Below are 16,844 nucleotides of genomic sequence, written 5' to 3'. Positions count from 1 at the left end.
CCTAGAGTTCAGAGTGGGGAAGGAACCTTGACAACTTCCATGGGAGCTCTATACATGTCCTCATCTCTTTACCTGCAGCGTTCTCATCCCTTTTCCCCACAGCAGAATAGAGGACAATTATTGTCCCTGCTTTGGTCTGAGAAAGAACTATATGATGGGGCCCCCAATTTTTACTAAGGCAGTTAGAATTAATTTATGATAATCTGAGGTATCGAGAGGGCAATTGGAAAAGTCAAATCTCCTTAATTGGCACAACCCAGTGGACTCAGAAACATGCCAATTAAGGAATGGTCCTGATTATCAGAGGCTCATAAGAATACATTGTACTTAGAGATAATCGCCTGTTTCATGAATTACTGTAAAAAATAAGCATAGTACAATCCATTTGACTCCCTGAGTAATAGACACCCGACAAAGAAACTGTAGTTTCGCAACTCTGGGTGCTTTTTCACATTCTGATTTAAAATTGATTTAGGTTTATGAAATTAAAATAGACTAAGTCCTTTGAAGTGTAATAAAATAACTAAGATAGAGTTGAGGAAGCTGAAATCACACACTAGTTTTCTTGAGCAGATTAGCAGGCATTTGAAAACATGGATCTGTACCACAGTTATGCCTATTATTGATACATATTAACAGAGCAGAAGAACATGCCGTAACAGCTCTGAAGAACCTTTTATCAGTTCACAAAAGATCAGTTTTATACAAAGGAAAAAATATGCTAAAGAAAAAAAGGAACTGAGACTAAAGCAGAGTGAAAAGTGAACATTTTTCATTGACTATTCATTTGAATTCAAAAAATGAATTTCTATCTGATTGTTTTCACTACCCTTTTCATATTTGCTTTCTATGAACATTTGAGCAGTCATGTTTTACTGGCACTAATACTCAAGAAAAATATATATTAAGCTCCAGTATCTGAATATGCACGATGGGCAAAATTCAACCCTGTGCAAAGATCCAGCAAAAGGCTCGTCTATTACTTATGCCCCACATAAGCCCTCAAAATAGGGCTAAAGCAATACATAGACCTGTGCTGCACAGGGATGAATTTTACCCTGACAGAAAATTTTCAATTATATATTCTATTTCAATATTCAAAATTTGCAATTTGTGTGTAGTAGTTAGCCACTTAAGTCATTAAGCAGAATTAATTCCATGAGACCCGTGCTGCTGACCAAGCATGCCAGTTTTGAAGCTCAGATACCAGAGCCACAATGACTGGCTTGCAAGCTATTCATGTAGCAGAACAGATGTTTGTAAAGAAATTTGTGACTAATTTTATTACATTACTAAACTGAATGATACCAAAGTCAACTTGTACATTCTTTTAGCGTTTTGTTGTCATGCTTACATCATTTTAGTTTACATTCATTCAATAGTACATTCATTCAACGTCCCAGAACTAACTGAGTTGACTGGTCTTTATTTTTTTAAGCCTTATAGTAGCATCTTCAACATAACAGAACTGAAAGTAAATTACTTTCATGCCAGTGTACATGATTATGTTTACTGTCTTGCCAAATTACTATTTTTATGAGGACAGAGTGGACCACAAGATGGCTTTACTGTTATTCAACTATTCTCAGTATTAGTCTGGGTAGGGTAATATTAAAAAGCTAAATGAACTTGGAAAGCTGCCTGTTTAGTTATAGATTTAGGCTCCAGTCCTGCAAAGAATTACAACCATGTGAGTAGTTCCACTCATCTTACTCTACTACACTGGTGTCCCAATGGAACTAGGTGCTTGAAGTTAGGGCATGCATTGTGTTTCGGTCCTTAGTCCCCAATCCAGCAACCCCTGGCTCTAGTGAGTGATTCTTATCCATGCAAGCAGCTGTACTATCTTCAGTTAAAGCAGAGGCAAATGCTTGGGAGTTTTGCCGTCAACTATAATGAAGCCAGGATTTCACCCTACAAATTTCAATTTAGGATACAACTCTCCAAGCCTCTACTCTGAAAATACCTGTATTTTATATCAACCACTTTATTAAGTTCAACTGACTCACCCTTTTAATACATACATTTGATTAATTTCAGAGATTGGGATTTCCCCTTTCTAATCCCCATTTCACTCATTTATGCTTACATCCTTTATGCTTACATCCTGTTTTCTCAGGTGCTTTGTAGGTTGGTTTTTTTTGAGGGCTGCAAAGACAATTTAATGTGCTTACTTTCTGTAATCTTCTGAAACGACACAGCTGAGTGAAATTTTGCCCCAAACTAACAATTTGTAAAAATAATGGATTTTGTAAAAACAAGTTAATAGAAATCTTCCCAGGACTGTTTTAAAACTGAATTTCAGTGGAGATGGTTTCCTTTAAAGAAAAGAAAAGAAAAGAAAAGAAAAGAAAAAGAGCAAGGATTCTCTTGCAGAGTATCTTGCAGATACCAATCCAAATATTGCAGCATTGTGCTAGTCAAATGTGTGAAAACATAAAAGCAAAAAATATTAACTAACTAAAAGCTATATAAAAGTGAAACTAACCAGTTTCATTTATCAAGCTGAGATATGCAAAAAGAAAAGAAACAGCCTAAATGATTAGAAGTACCTCATTTTAAAAAAACTCTGTTTTAGTAATCTAAAGGGGTATTTTTAAAACACAGATACAGAAGTTATATGATTTTTAAGGTGACAATATTCCTTTAATATGTAGCATAGTGAAGTTATGCAAACCTGAAGACTGAACATCATAAAAAAGGGCAATGACTCTTAAAATGTTTTCACTGTTACAGCACACATATGTACTTAGGGATTAAGAACAGATTTCTGTATTAATTTTAAATTCTAAAATGTAGTGGGTAACTTGAATGGGAATATTTCCCCAATATGAAATAACAATATTTATCAGAAATAGGGAAATACACAAACTACTATCTAGAAAAGAGCAGTAACTTACCTACTAATATCTAAGGTACAAAATTCATGCCTACAGTGTGCCTTATTTAATCTAATCAAAGCATAACTATTTGTTGTACACAGCCTAATTAGCACTGGTAAGTAAAGAACTGAAAATTAGTAAAGCACTTAAACACATGCATAACTTTAAAGATGTAAGCATTCTGATTGACTTCAGTGGGATTACTCACATGCCTAAAGTTACAAAACCGCTTAAATGGTTTGCTGGGTTGGGGCTGTATGGAGGATTTACCTGAACCAAGCATGACTGCTGAATTGGGGAATGATCTCCAATTTTCATGCATTCAAAACTCTCACTGACTTTCCATGTTTGACTCATGATCCCTTCCCCTGGCATGACAAAGATAACAACTGAAGGGTTAAGCTATATCCTCCGTTCTCTTTCTTATGTGCTAATTTGCTGACTTCATTCCGAAGCTTTGGTTTCTTTCTTCAGGGATATGTACATTCCTTGTTGACGACCTGATCTTCCTGAGTCCTTCATTAGGAGGCATGCCACATAGTATATCCGTAGGGACTTTCAAATAGCCATGTACTGAATGTCCAGAGCCTGCAACACTGAAATCAGTGAGAGTGTTGTCATTAGCATCAATGGGAACAAGACTGAACCCTGAGCAAATCACCCATGTTTCTCTAGGCAACAAGTGTTCTGCCCTAATCTATTAAAGAAAGAAATATTTTAAAAGTTTTAGTGTAAACAGGCCTTCATTAATTTACCTTGATTTGCAAAATCTGTTTTGGTGTCTGGAGACTCATTTTAGTTATTTACTGTAAAACTGGTATCTAAACATATGCAGCATGCACTATATTGGTTTTTTTATTGATTTAATATGCATAGGCACTTTTAAAATATGAGTCAGACACTGATTATTCAGGTTTAACAAAAACTATGATGCCTCACAGGGTGTTAGGGCAAGAGCTTATTCCTTTCTCCAAAACAAAGATTTAGCTAAGGCCTGAGCCTGAAAATCCTGACTTAGTTATGTCAGTGGTCTTCAACGAGGCTCTGATCCTGCACAACTGTAGCCAGTGGGGGCAGGAGCAAGCCCCTGCTCTGAAGGGACTGCCTTCCAGAGAGATTGTAATTGAGTCTTCATGCTCATTCAGTCCAGGATCTCCCTGCTGCGACTCCCAACAAAGATACCAATTAGTGCCAATTATGATGTTGCTCTTGTCCACTAGGAGCTGAGGAGGGTCCACCATCTTTTTCATACAGAACAGGATTCAGCTGTTAACTACTTTCAGTCACCATCAACCTAGGTAAAATTCAAACCAATGACTAGATCTGACAGGTTTTATATCCTATTAGGAGTCCCCAACCCATCATGATCCTGCCTCCTTCCCAAAATATTTAGACAGGTCACAAGTACAAATGAAAATAAAATGTGGGATTATGTTTTTTTTTAAAAAGTCATTAAGTAATGGAGCATTTTTCATCTCTCAACAAATAGCTGCAACTAAAATTTTAAATGGAACTTTGTCAGGATAAAAATCATATATATAAAAAAATTTCTTCAGCTGTGTTACCAATATTAATACCTTAATGATGAAAAATTAAATTAATGTGAGAAATCTAATTGACTTTTTATTCATTTATTATGTTTGTTTAGATTTTGCATTTCATTTACCTTACACAATGAAAACATACTAGTCAGTTTCACTTTGGTTCATGGTGAGTTTAACTTTCTGGATCTCATGCATTACACCAATGCCCCAGTGCCTGGCTTTCAAATACTGAACAGGAATTTTTAAATCCAAACCAAAACCGGTTTTCATTTACTTGATCTTAAAAAAACCCATTTCACTGAATACTGTGTTTCATAAAACCTCCTTTTTTCCAAACAAAGGATCTTAATTTTGCTTACCTCATCTATGTGAATAATTCTCGGTCAGACAAATGACTCCAATGCAGTCCATGAAACTGCTTGCGTCAGTAGATATTGCTTATATGAGGTTGCAAATCCCAGATAAGGACGACAGAAGACAAGAAAAAATCTCCTACCTCATTTTTTCTCTCTTTACAAAACTGAAATGCAGCATCTCTGTAAACTTTAAAGCTTAGAGGTTTAGAGACAGATTTTGTATTGTATATAAAACTATAATAAAACATAATGAAGCAAAACATAATGTAAGCGTAACGAATTCCAGAGTTTTTATATTTTAGGGCCTGATCCTGCAAACCCTTTCTTATTGGAGTGATTCTGCAGCCCTTGTTCACATATATGCTGTTTACTCACGCAAGCAGTTCCATTAAGTCAATGGGACTACTCACAGCAGAGCTACTCATTGTGAGTACAGATTGCAGGATCTGATCTATACATAAGGATGTACAGGATCAGACTGTAAGATAAAAAAGTATAAACTTCATCCTGATTACATTATATTTTGCTTCATTATGCTTTTATGACAGTTTCATATACAACATCAAAATCAGTCACCAAACCTCTAACCCCTCTACAGATTATACAGAGACAATATTTCAGTTTAGGAGAGAAATTAAAAAAAAAAAATAGGAGGCAGTTTTTCTTACCTGCTGTCTTCTTCATCTTCTCCTTCATTGTTATGGCCCAGTGCCAGCACTTAACAGATCAGAGACCAGGACAAAGAAAAGTTAATTACTGTATGTAAACCGAGTTTTTTCTATGACTCATTTGTTCTCAATGAGGTCTCCTGCATGCTAACTGTTAAACAGTACAGTCATTACATTTTTTTGACAATTAATGCAAATTCTACAGCTTTGCTGTCTTCATAAATGACAACACCCATCAGTGTTAAAACTTGCATTTTTTCCAATTATCAAAAGATACGTTGATATTAGATTTTGGACTTCATCTTGCACTCTCTACTCAGATGAAATTCTGTTTGACTCTGTCTGAATTAGGTCTTTTGGAGTCAAAATTGTTGCAAAGTAATCTCTTTTTTCATTATGATATATACGTGTACACACATACAAACACACACTCTCTAATATGAGGACATTTCTAATTTCATACTTCATAAATTTTATACACCGAGTTTACAGCTTACAAAAAAACCACTCAGTGAAGCTAGAGACAATACCCCTGGCCTCATGTGTAAAACAGAGGAACTAACTATGCTCCCACTGCAGTCAATGACAAAATTCCTTTCGGCTACGCTGGTGCCCTATAAATTCCCTTGACTATTTAGAAACACAATTTCTAATCCCTGCAGATATAGTTCATAATTTCTTCCGACTGAGCTGTATAATCTATGTTGTGGGTGTGTGTCTTTCACTTTATCCATTTTGTGAGGTATGGGTCCTTGAGGAGAGACCTCAAAAACAAAAAGATTCTTTCTGCTCTGGATAGATGTTAAAGATTCCATGGTACTTTTTGTAAGAGAAAGGATTCACTCTAGTGACCAAGGCTAAATTTCTGTGGCACTACTTAAACATCTTGTGCTACCAAGACCCAGCTTGTGCCTATATGAGAGTCACTCCAAACACCTATTTATAATCAACACGACCATCCTATCAATCATTTTGTCTTTTATATTTTTGCAGTGTAACTTGTTTTCTCTATAGTTTATATATTATGCTAGAGTTTGTTTAATGGAGCTGAGTTTTCTTTCTTTTTACTCTATTAGTGTTGAAAATATTTTTTGGGAAAAGTCAGAAGAATTATTTATATGCTTGAAGGAATCTGAAAAGTAGCTGGAAGTCACTTGCCTCTCATGTTTATTTATTTAGTCTGAGATGAGCACCACATATTGAACACTCACCATACAACATTACATTGCTCCAATCCTTGAGTTATTACTACGCATTTCAAAGAGTATAATTTACACAATTGCCGTCTTGAGGCTGCATTTTTTCTATCGCTGATGAAAGATCACAAGGGAGAGAGCAAAGAAAATGACTGTTTCATGGTATCCCATATTTATGCATTTTCTTCAACCACAGATTGTTTTGACAGTCTAAACAGTAGCCTGTAAAGCCTTCTTTGATGTCACCAACATGCTCGTTTGATATATTTAGTGTAAAACAAAAAGATATATTTCTCAAAATAATATCACACAAATAATTATTATTTCACTAGAGATGGGCATGAACAAAAACATTCATGATCTGAATTCCTCAAAATAAGGAGGTATCTGAAATCCAAATGCAGAACAAGACTTGAACCCGAAGAAGAGCAAGGATGATAAAGTGGTTAGGGCATTAGCCAGGGACTCAGGAGACCTGCATTCATTTCCCTGCTCTGCCTGTGAGATGTTGGGCAAACACTTATTTTCACTGTGTCTCAGTTCCCCAGTTGTAAAAAACGGGACAATGGCATTTCTGTACTTCACAGGGGTATTGTAAAGATGAATGCATTGAAGACGGAAAGGCGCACAGGAACTCCAGCAATGAAGGCCATGAATGTATCATAGCTAGAGTTTTACCAATAATACTTTACAATACTTTTCACTTACAGAGCTTTTTTATCCGCCTGTTGATCTGAAAACATTTCACGATGGGCAAGTATTATCATCTCCATTTTACAAATAGGAAGTAACAGAGTCAAAGAGAGGCGAAGTCACTTGCCCAATGTCACAGAGTGAGTCTGAGCAGGCCCTCACATTGGTAGCCACGTTATTTAAAAACTTTCAAAGACATTAAATATCTGAATAGGACTGAGGGCCGAGTCCTGCTTGCCTGCATTCACTGTCAGGTGGCTACTCTAGAATGGACCGAAGGTTTTGGCACAAAGTAAATAAATGCTAGTACACTGACCACATGAAGTATTTCTACAGATCTGAACATTTCTACCTGTTCTAGAGAGGTTCCCTATATGTACAATGGAGAATTATGCTGGAACCAAAATAATTCAACCTGAGAAATGTTTTAAGTGCAACCATTGGAAATACAGTCCTAAACTTGGCACTTTGATACTGATCAGCAACGCTGCCACACCTGCACCAATAAAACAGAATGGGAAATGCTTGTCATTATCCATCTTCCATTTTTTAAAAAAGGACTTGATTCTGCATTCTCTGTGGGATCAAAACTCCCACTGAGTTCACTAGAAGTTTTGGGTGTGCAAGGAATGCAGAACTAGGTCCAACACTGATCAAGAAACACTTCGTTTATTCAGGGCTTCCTAGAAGTTCTGTTGCTCAGACATGGCCTCCCACTTCTTTCACCATCCAAGTCTTTTCCTTAATTACTTACATGCTCCTTGATTAGCACTTTACTGATTACAAATGATTTCTTTTTCTTGCATGGTCAGAACATATCCAGGCTGACAAAGGTTTTTCTCTGTTAAATCAGTGTATTCCCATCTCAGTATTACCGAATTACAGTCTGAAGATTCTTATATTTTAAAAACACTGATCCTGTGGTAAAACCTGTGGGACAGATTTCAGAGTGAGAGATCTTCCCACGTCATTCCACTGAGGGGGTTGGAAGTGGGGTTTCCTCCTCTATGGAAGAGGCTGCAAAGCTGATCCTTAAAGCCAGCAAATCTTTTGTGTGTGGGAGACCAGGGTAAACCTTACAAAGGCCTTGTTCCTCCAGAGTGGCACTGAATCTCAACCTGCCACTCCCTGCCCTGCTCAATTACAGTCATATTGTCAGGGCTTCCATCTTGCTATGGCTGCCTGTAGGAAGCAGGATAGACTCAGAACAAAAGGTAAATGAAGTCCCAAACTATTATCTTTCTAAACTAATTTCTATGGGACTGAAGAGGGGATGACGCAGGTGTATAATTAGTTGAGCTGGCTGAATACAGCCAAAAATAATTGTCGAATTATTTGTTTAATGAAAGACAGCAAAATTCCCTGGATAATGTACTGAAATAATAATGTTAAACGAACTCAACTAATATCGGAAACCATGCCAAAACAAAATCCAACCACAAACCACCCCTGAATGTGTGTGGTTTCCAACGTGAGTTCCAGTAGATCAGGAAAGATTTGAACGGAACTCCCAAAACTTAGGAGGTTCACATTCTCTAGTCACTTCCAAAGCATCGTGACTTGTACTTAGAGTCAATGACCATCAGCATTTTGACAGGTGTGTGTGCACTATTTCATAGCTCAATGCCCACATTTTCAAGGGTTGGACTCCTTGTTTACACTTGCACATGCAATATAAAAATATCTAATACCTGCACAAGCACTTTAAATAGTCTAATACCTGAGGGTGTACAAGCTGTAACATTTGTACATGCAAAGCCGAGGGTCTCTGGTTTCAAATTCTAACATCTGTATACCTGTAGGGGTCAAACCATTTAAAGGGCTTGGGCAGGTAGAAATTCTCTTAGCACACAAGTGTCCAGACCTGCAAAGTATGTGTCTAAGTATCTGTGCATACACACAGTGGGTGGGTAAAAGCCTAAATGAAAGCTTACTCATAAATAATGTGATGGTAATTACCATTAGAAATCATTTTATTTTCAAATAAGTACCAAAGTACATGAGGTCTATACCTTGACACAATACCAAATATATGGAATGCATTTATCTAATTGTTGTTTTAAATTTTTCATGTGAATCTAGTGCTAATGAAAGGTGGCAGATTGCTAGACTTGGAGACTGAAGTCCTATGTACACCCAAGGAACAGATACAATATATTCAGTGGACATGCAAGCTTTCCCACACCCATAGGCACCGACTTTCCGAAGTGCCAGGGGGTACTCGACCTCCAGCTCTGCCCAAGGCCCCACCCCCACTTCACCCAAGTCCCCACTCCCGCCCCGCCTCTTCCCGCCCCCATTCCACTCCCACCCTACCACTTCCTGACCCCACTCCACCCCCTCCCCCCAGTGCCCTGTGTCCTCACTCCTCCCCCGCAGAGCCTCCTGCATGCCGCAAAACAGCTGATTGCAGTGGGCGGGAGGCACGAGGAGGGCGGGGGAGGCACTGATCCGCAGGGCCCACCAGCGGGCTGGAGGCACTGGGCGGGGGGTGAGGGAGAGCTGATGGGGGGGTTGCCGGTGGGTGCTCACCACCCACCCATTTTTTCCCCGTGGGTGCTCCAGCCCCTGAGCACTCACCAAGTCGGCACCTATGCCCACACGGTTTCACCAGATTTAAGGCATCTTGACTAGAAAGGACAGACCATGGTCTCTCTCCTGGAACTGTCAAAAAGGGGACCAAATAGGTGTAATTATGGTGGTATAGTACTCTTCATGATGGTGATAACGATCAAGTGCAAACTGGACTGAGACCATCAACTCATTTCACCTAGGCCACTAAACAGACATTAAAGGGTGAAAACTTTTGTTGAATACTGAGCTGAGCTTTGAATTTTAATCAGTGATCATGTATGGCATATCTCTCTGTGTGTGTATCTATCAACACACACAAAAACTATGTTAAAAGAATGCTATTAAGATTATAAACCATGGGCGGTGTGTTGCATAGGCTGGGGAAGGCTATGCCTCCCTAAACAGCCCAGCATGGCCATGCCCATGCTCCTCCCCGAATCCCCCTCCTGATTGCCCTTACCCCTTGGCCCCAGCCCAGGCAGGCTGCCTCTCCTCAGGGAAGCCGGCTGGAGCTAGGGGGTTGAGGAATTGGGGTGGGTTGGGGCCACCCCATACTGGGGGGCCCCCGGGCCCTAGGGCTGTGCTGCCCAGCGCTGGGGGGCAGAGGGGGCTGGAAGTTTTGGGGCTGCTCGCTCTGTGCTTGGGGTGCTGGGGCACTGGGTCTGGGGGGGCACGATTGCCTGCCCACCCGGCACTCGGGGGTTGGCTGTGCATCACCCATCTGCCCAGGGCTCTGGGGGGCTGGCAGACGCATTGAGAGGGGGATCAGGCGGGGGAAGAGGGGCAGGTCCTCGGCTGGGGCAGGGGGTGGGGCTGGCCAGGGGCTAACCTCCCCCAACCGGTGGTTCATCCACCGCCCATGTTGCAAAAAAACCTCTCAATTGTTAGGAAATGCCAGAATTAAGGTTGTCTGTGCAACCTTAATTCAGCCCCCTTGTTTGTATGTATTATGATGCAGTTTTTAAATAAATGATCATCTATTTTTTTCCATAGCATGCATGCACACACGACTCATTCAGCACACAGAAAGGACAGTGTTCACTTATGGAATGGGTAGTTAGGCAATATTTCTTTTTAATCTCATTGTTCAATGTGTGGACCCATGCCTTATTTACCGCATGCTATTTCAACCCCTACTTTGAAGACAGAATCATTGATTTACTCAGGGGCTTTTCTTGGACACTCATCACTATAGTATTTGAGCACTTCAGAAACTTTAATTTATTTTCACAACACGAGTAGGTATTGTTATACCCAATTTACAGCTGGGGAACTGAGACATAGATAGATGAAAGTCAAGAATATTCACTATATTTTGGTGCCCAATTTAAGACATCTAGGACCTGATTTTCCAGAGTATGTATCATTACATAGAATTTTATATGTTGAAAGTACAGCTCCCATTGACTTCATTTTAAGCTGAGAGCACTCAGCCCTTTGGCAAATCAGACCCCAGTCTCTCAAGTAAGGCATCAAGAAAACGCAATCAGTGATCACCTGTGGAAAGTTTGGTTTAAGTGACTTGTCTACCATGAGATAGGAACTCTATGGCATAAGCTGGGCTGGAATCCAATTCACCAGGGCAGAATTAAACTGCCTTAACCACATGAGACCATCCTTTCTCTTCTTGCAACCCCCCACCCCATTCACTATTCCCCTTCCAACTTCTGCAATAAATGGAGCAGGGGTCCTACCGACAACAATCACCTGTCTCTTCCCTTCTCGCCTCCCCATTCGGCCTCTACTTGCCCTCACATTCACTTCCCCATCTCCACTGGCTTCCTGTCCCAGTCTCACTCAGTGGGCTTTTCATCCAAATTTGTGTCCCTCCATCCCCACTCACCTCCCTTGTCCCAGGATCTTTACCGAGCCAGTGCGCATTCGTCCCCCTCCCGCCTGGCTCTTTATCTGATATGTCTCCCCTCCCATTAATCTCTTTCCTCCGCCCACCAGTTCCCAGTTTTGGTCTCCTTGGCCAGCCAGTCCCAGTCTCCCACAATGGCTCCTTATCCAATCTCAGTCTCCTCACACCTGCCCCTCCTCAATTCCCTATGATAATCTCCTTGCCTAACCAGTCCCAGTCTAATTTCTCTACCTGCTCCCAGATCCAATTGTTGTGCCTTCTGAGTATGAATCAGCAGTTTCCTCCTCCACACTGCCTGGGTCCTGCAGGAAAGTCATTGAGAACACCGGAGAGACAGGCTCCTTGATCACAGTTCTGGTACCCAGTTCTAACCTTGGCCACAGCAGCCCAGAACTGCAATTGTAGGGAAGGTCATGCTCAGCCCAGGCTGGAGCATGCCTAGTGTGGAAAGAATCTTCAGGGAAATAGGTGCAAAGTTCTAGCCTGTGTTTACTGAGCTTGTGAGAACTGTGATTTCTGGAAGGATTTTAATTGATCAAATTTGGGAAGATTGTCACAGGGACAGCAAAAGGCACATTCCTGATTCAAAGGTCACTCCTCTGCCAAATTTAAGTCTCTGCTCCAAAGCATGGGGGTGCTAAAGCTTCTCAAATAATTGTCACCAGAATTTTTTTAACACAGGCAAAACAACATATTTTTCCTTAGGCTTATTCTCAGAAATTAATAATCCATTTTAGCTGAAATTTGTCCCCAAATGTTAGGCATTCAGCAAGGGAAATTTTAGCTAAATGGTTAAATTTTGCCAAAGTTACAAGTGACTTAAAACAGAATCTTATAATAGGAAATGACAAGAAAACTAAATAATAGGTAGGGCCATTAGCCCTGCCTATAATATGATACATACACTTCATCATGGTCATTAATCATAATATATGTAATTGATAAAAAGGTATTTCTTAATTGGAACTAAACATTTTTCCCTAAGTTAGCATATTACATTACCAAAAAACACTTCACTAATTTACCTTCTTTAAAAAATCTCATTTATAGCTTGCAAAGTGAGAACCTTAAGAGGTTATAAAAATATGAAATGACATAAAAGTCTGCAGAATGGAAAATTGTTTCTTGTATTTACTGAAATAAATCTGTAGAGTGCTCAGATCCTATGGACATGGCCTTAGTGAAAGAACCTAGATAGACTGAAGAGCAGTCTGTGGATATTGAAAACTGTACGTTCTCTCTTTGAAAAAGACAGAAGCAATGGTTTTATGTAAGCCATTTGAATTGAGAGCGGAGCTTGCAAGAATTTCCAAGTTTTTTTTTTAACTTGACCCATTTACACATTAACATGAAACATCTCCATTTTCTCAGACATCTACTGTTTGGGAACCTGTCATATAATCTGTCATTCTCAATGAGTCTGCATTTAACTGTGGGTGTAAAAAATACAAAGACGAGGTGTGCCCGGCGAACCCAGGATATGAGTCACTTCAGCCAACATTTTGCATTATATCCTTCCTACGTAGTAATTAAATGAAACAGGAAAGGAAAAAAGAGAAGGGGTAACAGAAAAGGGAGGAAACAGATTCCCTTAGGGTTAGGCTTTCCCACCTGGCCATAAGAATGATGTTTTCCTCATCATTTAATTTAGAAGAATCATGAAAGGGATTAGTAAGAAAGATAACAGTAAATTAATCACCAGGAAGGAGGGTGATGACAATGTCATAGATTGAATAAAAACTGCGTGTCTCAAAGGGACTTGCCTTAAAGGTTTTCCTTTAAGGTTAGGAGAACTCAGTTTGCTAAATTTCAACCTATTTGAACAACACAGTATTTGAATGGAATTATCTGAGGTTTGTGTTTTGTTTAGATACCTGGAGCATGGGGTGAGCACAACGTGTGTGTGTGTGTGTGTGTGTGTGTGTGTGTGATACCTGGAGCATGGGGTGAGCACAACGTGTGTGTGTGTGTGTGTGTGTGTGTGTGTGTGTGTAATTACTATCATCCAAAACTAGTCACCTGGAAAGATACTCAGAATCCAGACAATTAAAAGGTAAGGGCAGTTTAAATGAATTTTTGAAACGTTCAGATTGGTGTGGAGCATACTCTGAAGTGCACTTTTGAAATCTTGCTACCAATTGTCAATGTGCTTATATGTATTTTTGAAATGTTAGTGTTTTTTGTGCATGTTTACCATTGTTCAGCCAGAGACTGTACTAAGATTAGGGCAAAGTACTTTTTACTGGTGTCAAATATATAACATGCATCAGTATAAAAGATAAATGTTCTTTAAAAGCTGTTATTTCCTTGAGACTTTCTTATAGTTAGACCATCATACAGGAAGACAACACAAAGTGCAGGATTATTTGCTAGGTAATAAAACTGCCATCTAGCTAGCCATCTGTCCATCCACTCAATCAAGTTCACATGCCACAGAATCCAAGCACTTTCTGATTTTCCTCTGGTGTGAATATATTGGGCTGTTAGGCCCTTATAGACTTCAAATAGATCAAGTGACATGGAGAGATTCCTAAAAAAGATAAAAGATACCACTTGAGTAGTTAACAAATATTCCTGTTCTTGCATAGTTTAAAAAATCATCAACAAACCCCCCCGCTGTAGGATAATCCCTGCCATCAGATCTTCTCTCTTATATTTCTTAAAGCAGATTTGCCAATACTCACAGACCGACCAACCATCTCCTGAGTTATAAAGTCATTCAAAATTAATAGAATTTACTGTACCCTGAACCACTTAATTATTTGCCTACTGATTGTGCTATAAAATCTACAATAGAAAAATATCTTGTGACAAGACAAATAGCAACAACATACTACATTTGATGATATAGTTCAAGGAATCTTATTCATGAATCCTTCTATAATTTTAGACAAATCATAGCAGAAAGTATTTTAGTCTTTTGGGGCCCAATGGAATGTTAATAATGCCACAAGTGGCATGTGACTAGTCCCACTAGTGCATGTGAGTAGTCCCATTGACTTCAGTGGAAGAGCTATTCATGTGCATAGAGTTAAACATTTGCTAAGTCTTAGTATGGTCACGATCTTGATTTGCACAGCACAAGCTTCCATTTAGTCAAAAAAATGGTGTAGTTTTAAAATTAAATTTCCCCTGAAAAATACCAGGGTTAATACTATGGGAACATTCTTTTTTTAAATGACAAAACTTGAAAAAAATGTGCAAACCCAGAACTTCACCAGGTTTTCTCATCCCTAGTTTCTTTATGTATCTGTTCATCTGACTTCTTCTGGCAGTGTATTTGAGATGTTCAATCTGGCAGGTAATTCTGTTCATTCCAGGAAAAAATACAAAGGGGGAAAATGCATACAAATGCTATTCTACTCTATTCATGCTCTGTTCTGTTGGCTTTCATATTTAAACTTAGCAGCACTGTTTTACAATAATTAGTTTCCATTACCTATTAATCTGTTTTGTCAGCAGTAAAGAGCAGCAAACAACAAACCATACCATCCTCCAGGACTCCAGGGAGATTAATTACATCCTAGTTATTAATCAATAATAGTAACTCTCCTAGAAAAGTGGGTGCTTATAAATGTATATGAAGGAAATGTTTGCCTTTACTATAAAAGGGTAAAGTTTGCTATGTAAACTCTAGTGCTCTGCTATTTTTCCTTCTCTGCAGTTGTAGTTCGAGACAAACGTTTCACTTGAGCTAAGTTACAACTTCATCCATCAAATATTATACGTGACTGCTGAAAAGCAGTCTTATTCACCATTTTAGTTGTAAGTAACCTAATTATAGTGTGTTGAGCTACAGTAGATCTGTGTTTTCCTTGAATTTCAGGATACTATCACATTTCTCTCTTAAGCCTGAGTTCAGACAATTGCTCATACAGTGTCTGCACAAAAGACTTGGCAGTACAATACAATACAAGCTTGTCTTTACTTTTTGTGGTGGGCCCATAAAAGATAGAAACCTGATCTCTTCTTTCAGCTTTTACCGGTGAAATGGTGGATTGACAGAGTCACTACCATGCTGCTCTGGATAGAAATAAAGAGTCAGAAAAGCTATAAAGGTATAATAAGGTGTCAGTTTTGCTAAATCCGTATGTCCTAATTGCACCTACAATGTAAAGGGAAGATTTTTCAAAGGCACAAATGGCAGGTAGGTGCCTAATTTCCATTGAAAGTCAATGTAATACACTGAAAGTCAATGGGAGTTGGGTGCCTCGTTGTGTCGTTGTGTCGTTGAAAATACCACCCAAATATTTTGTTTTCACCTTAATGAATTTAGTCCCAGACAAGGTACATGTATTGAATGCAGGAGATCTTGGTGCAATGATTAATCCAACAATGGGTAGAGAAACTGCTTCACGTATTCGTACTTGAAAGCTACTACAAACAGCTAGTTAAAATATAGCTGGAAAAGGGAATCGTGTGGTACATAGTAGCTTTAGGATACAGATATTTATTATTATTATTATTATTTAAAATCACATGGTTTGCTTCTATCAGCAAAAACTGTTCTAGGACAAATCATTTCCTAGCAATGCCAGGGCTCATCCTCACAGGTATTTACTATAAGAATGGCTGCACCATCAGCATGTGTGTCAATCATTTTGCAGTTGGAATTGGGAGTAAAAGACCCTCCTTTCTTCCAATACCACACAGAATATGGTACTTTTCCAGATTTCCTTCTGTCAGAGATAGCATTTTAAAAATATTATTTACAAGAAAACTATACCTTGAGGACAGTTTCCCCTAATGTGCTACTGGAGAAGCAGCAATGCAGCAAAGCCTGTTGCCTATCTAGCATAAAAAAATGTATCAAAAGTAAATTCACAAACTAGAAAATAAAATAAAGCAAGAGCAGCAACATCTGGCTTGCTGTAATACAGCTAGAACAGATGGGACTTTTATCAAAAGGTACTAAGTTGAGATGGAGCTTTTGGTAAACAAGCGAAGCGGGCATGCTACACGACTTTAAAACAAAACTTTATTGCTCAGCTAATAAAGCAGGGAAATGTTGGCTAGATTACTTGTAGACAAGAAAGACTCTAATCCAATCTCAGCTATTTCAAATAA

At 39.0% G+C, this 16,844-nt stretch overlaps 1 long non-coding RNA gene across 4 annotated transcripts in view; it reads right to left on the bottom strand.

The window, feature by feature from the left end:
* Positions 1–2,938: 2,938 nt before the first annotated feature.
* LOC141988299 (uncharacterized) overlaps positions 2,939–16,844 on the bottom strand; it is a 37,690-nt gene continuing 23,784 nt past the window's right edge. For all 4 annotated transcript variants that reach the window (XR_012639723.1, XR_012639724.1, XR_012639725.1 and 1 more), the window contains exons 4-5: positions 5,451–5,499; positions 2,939–3,478 (exon numbers count right to left, since the gene is read on the bottom strand). This is a non-coding gene — a long non-coding RNA (uncharacterized LOC141988299). The remainder of the gene's footprint in view (positions 3,479–5,450; positions 5,500–16,844) is intronic.

Source organism: Natator depressus, chromosome 5, assembly GCF_965152275.1.
Source record: "Natator depressus isolate rNatDep1 chromosome 5, rNatDep2.hap1, whole genome shotgun sequence".
Lineage (NCBI taxonomy): Eukaryota > Metazoa > Chordata > Testudines > Cheloniidae > Natator > Natator depressus.
Note: the sequence above shows the minus strand (reverse complement) of the source record. Positions and strands in the feature narration are given on the sequence as shown.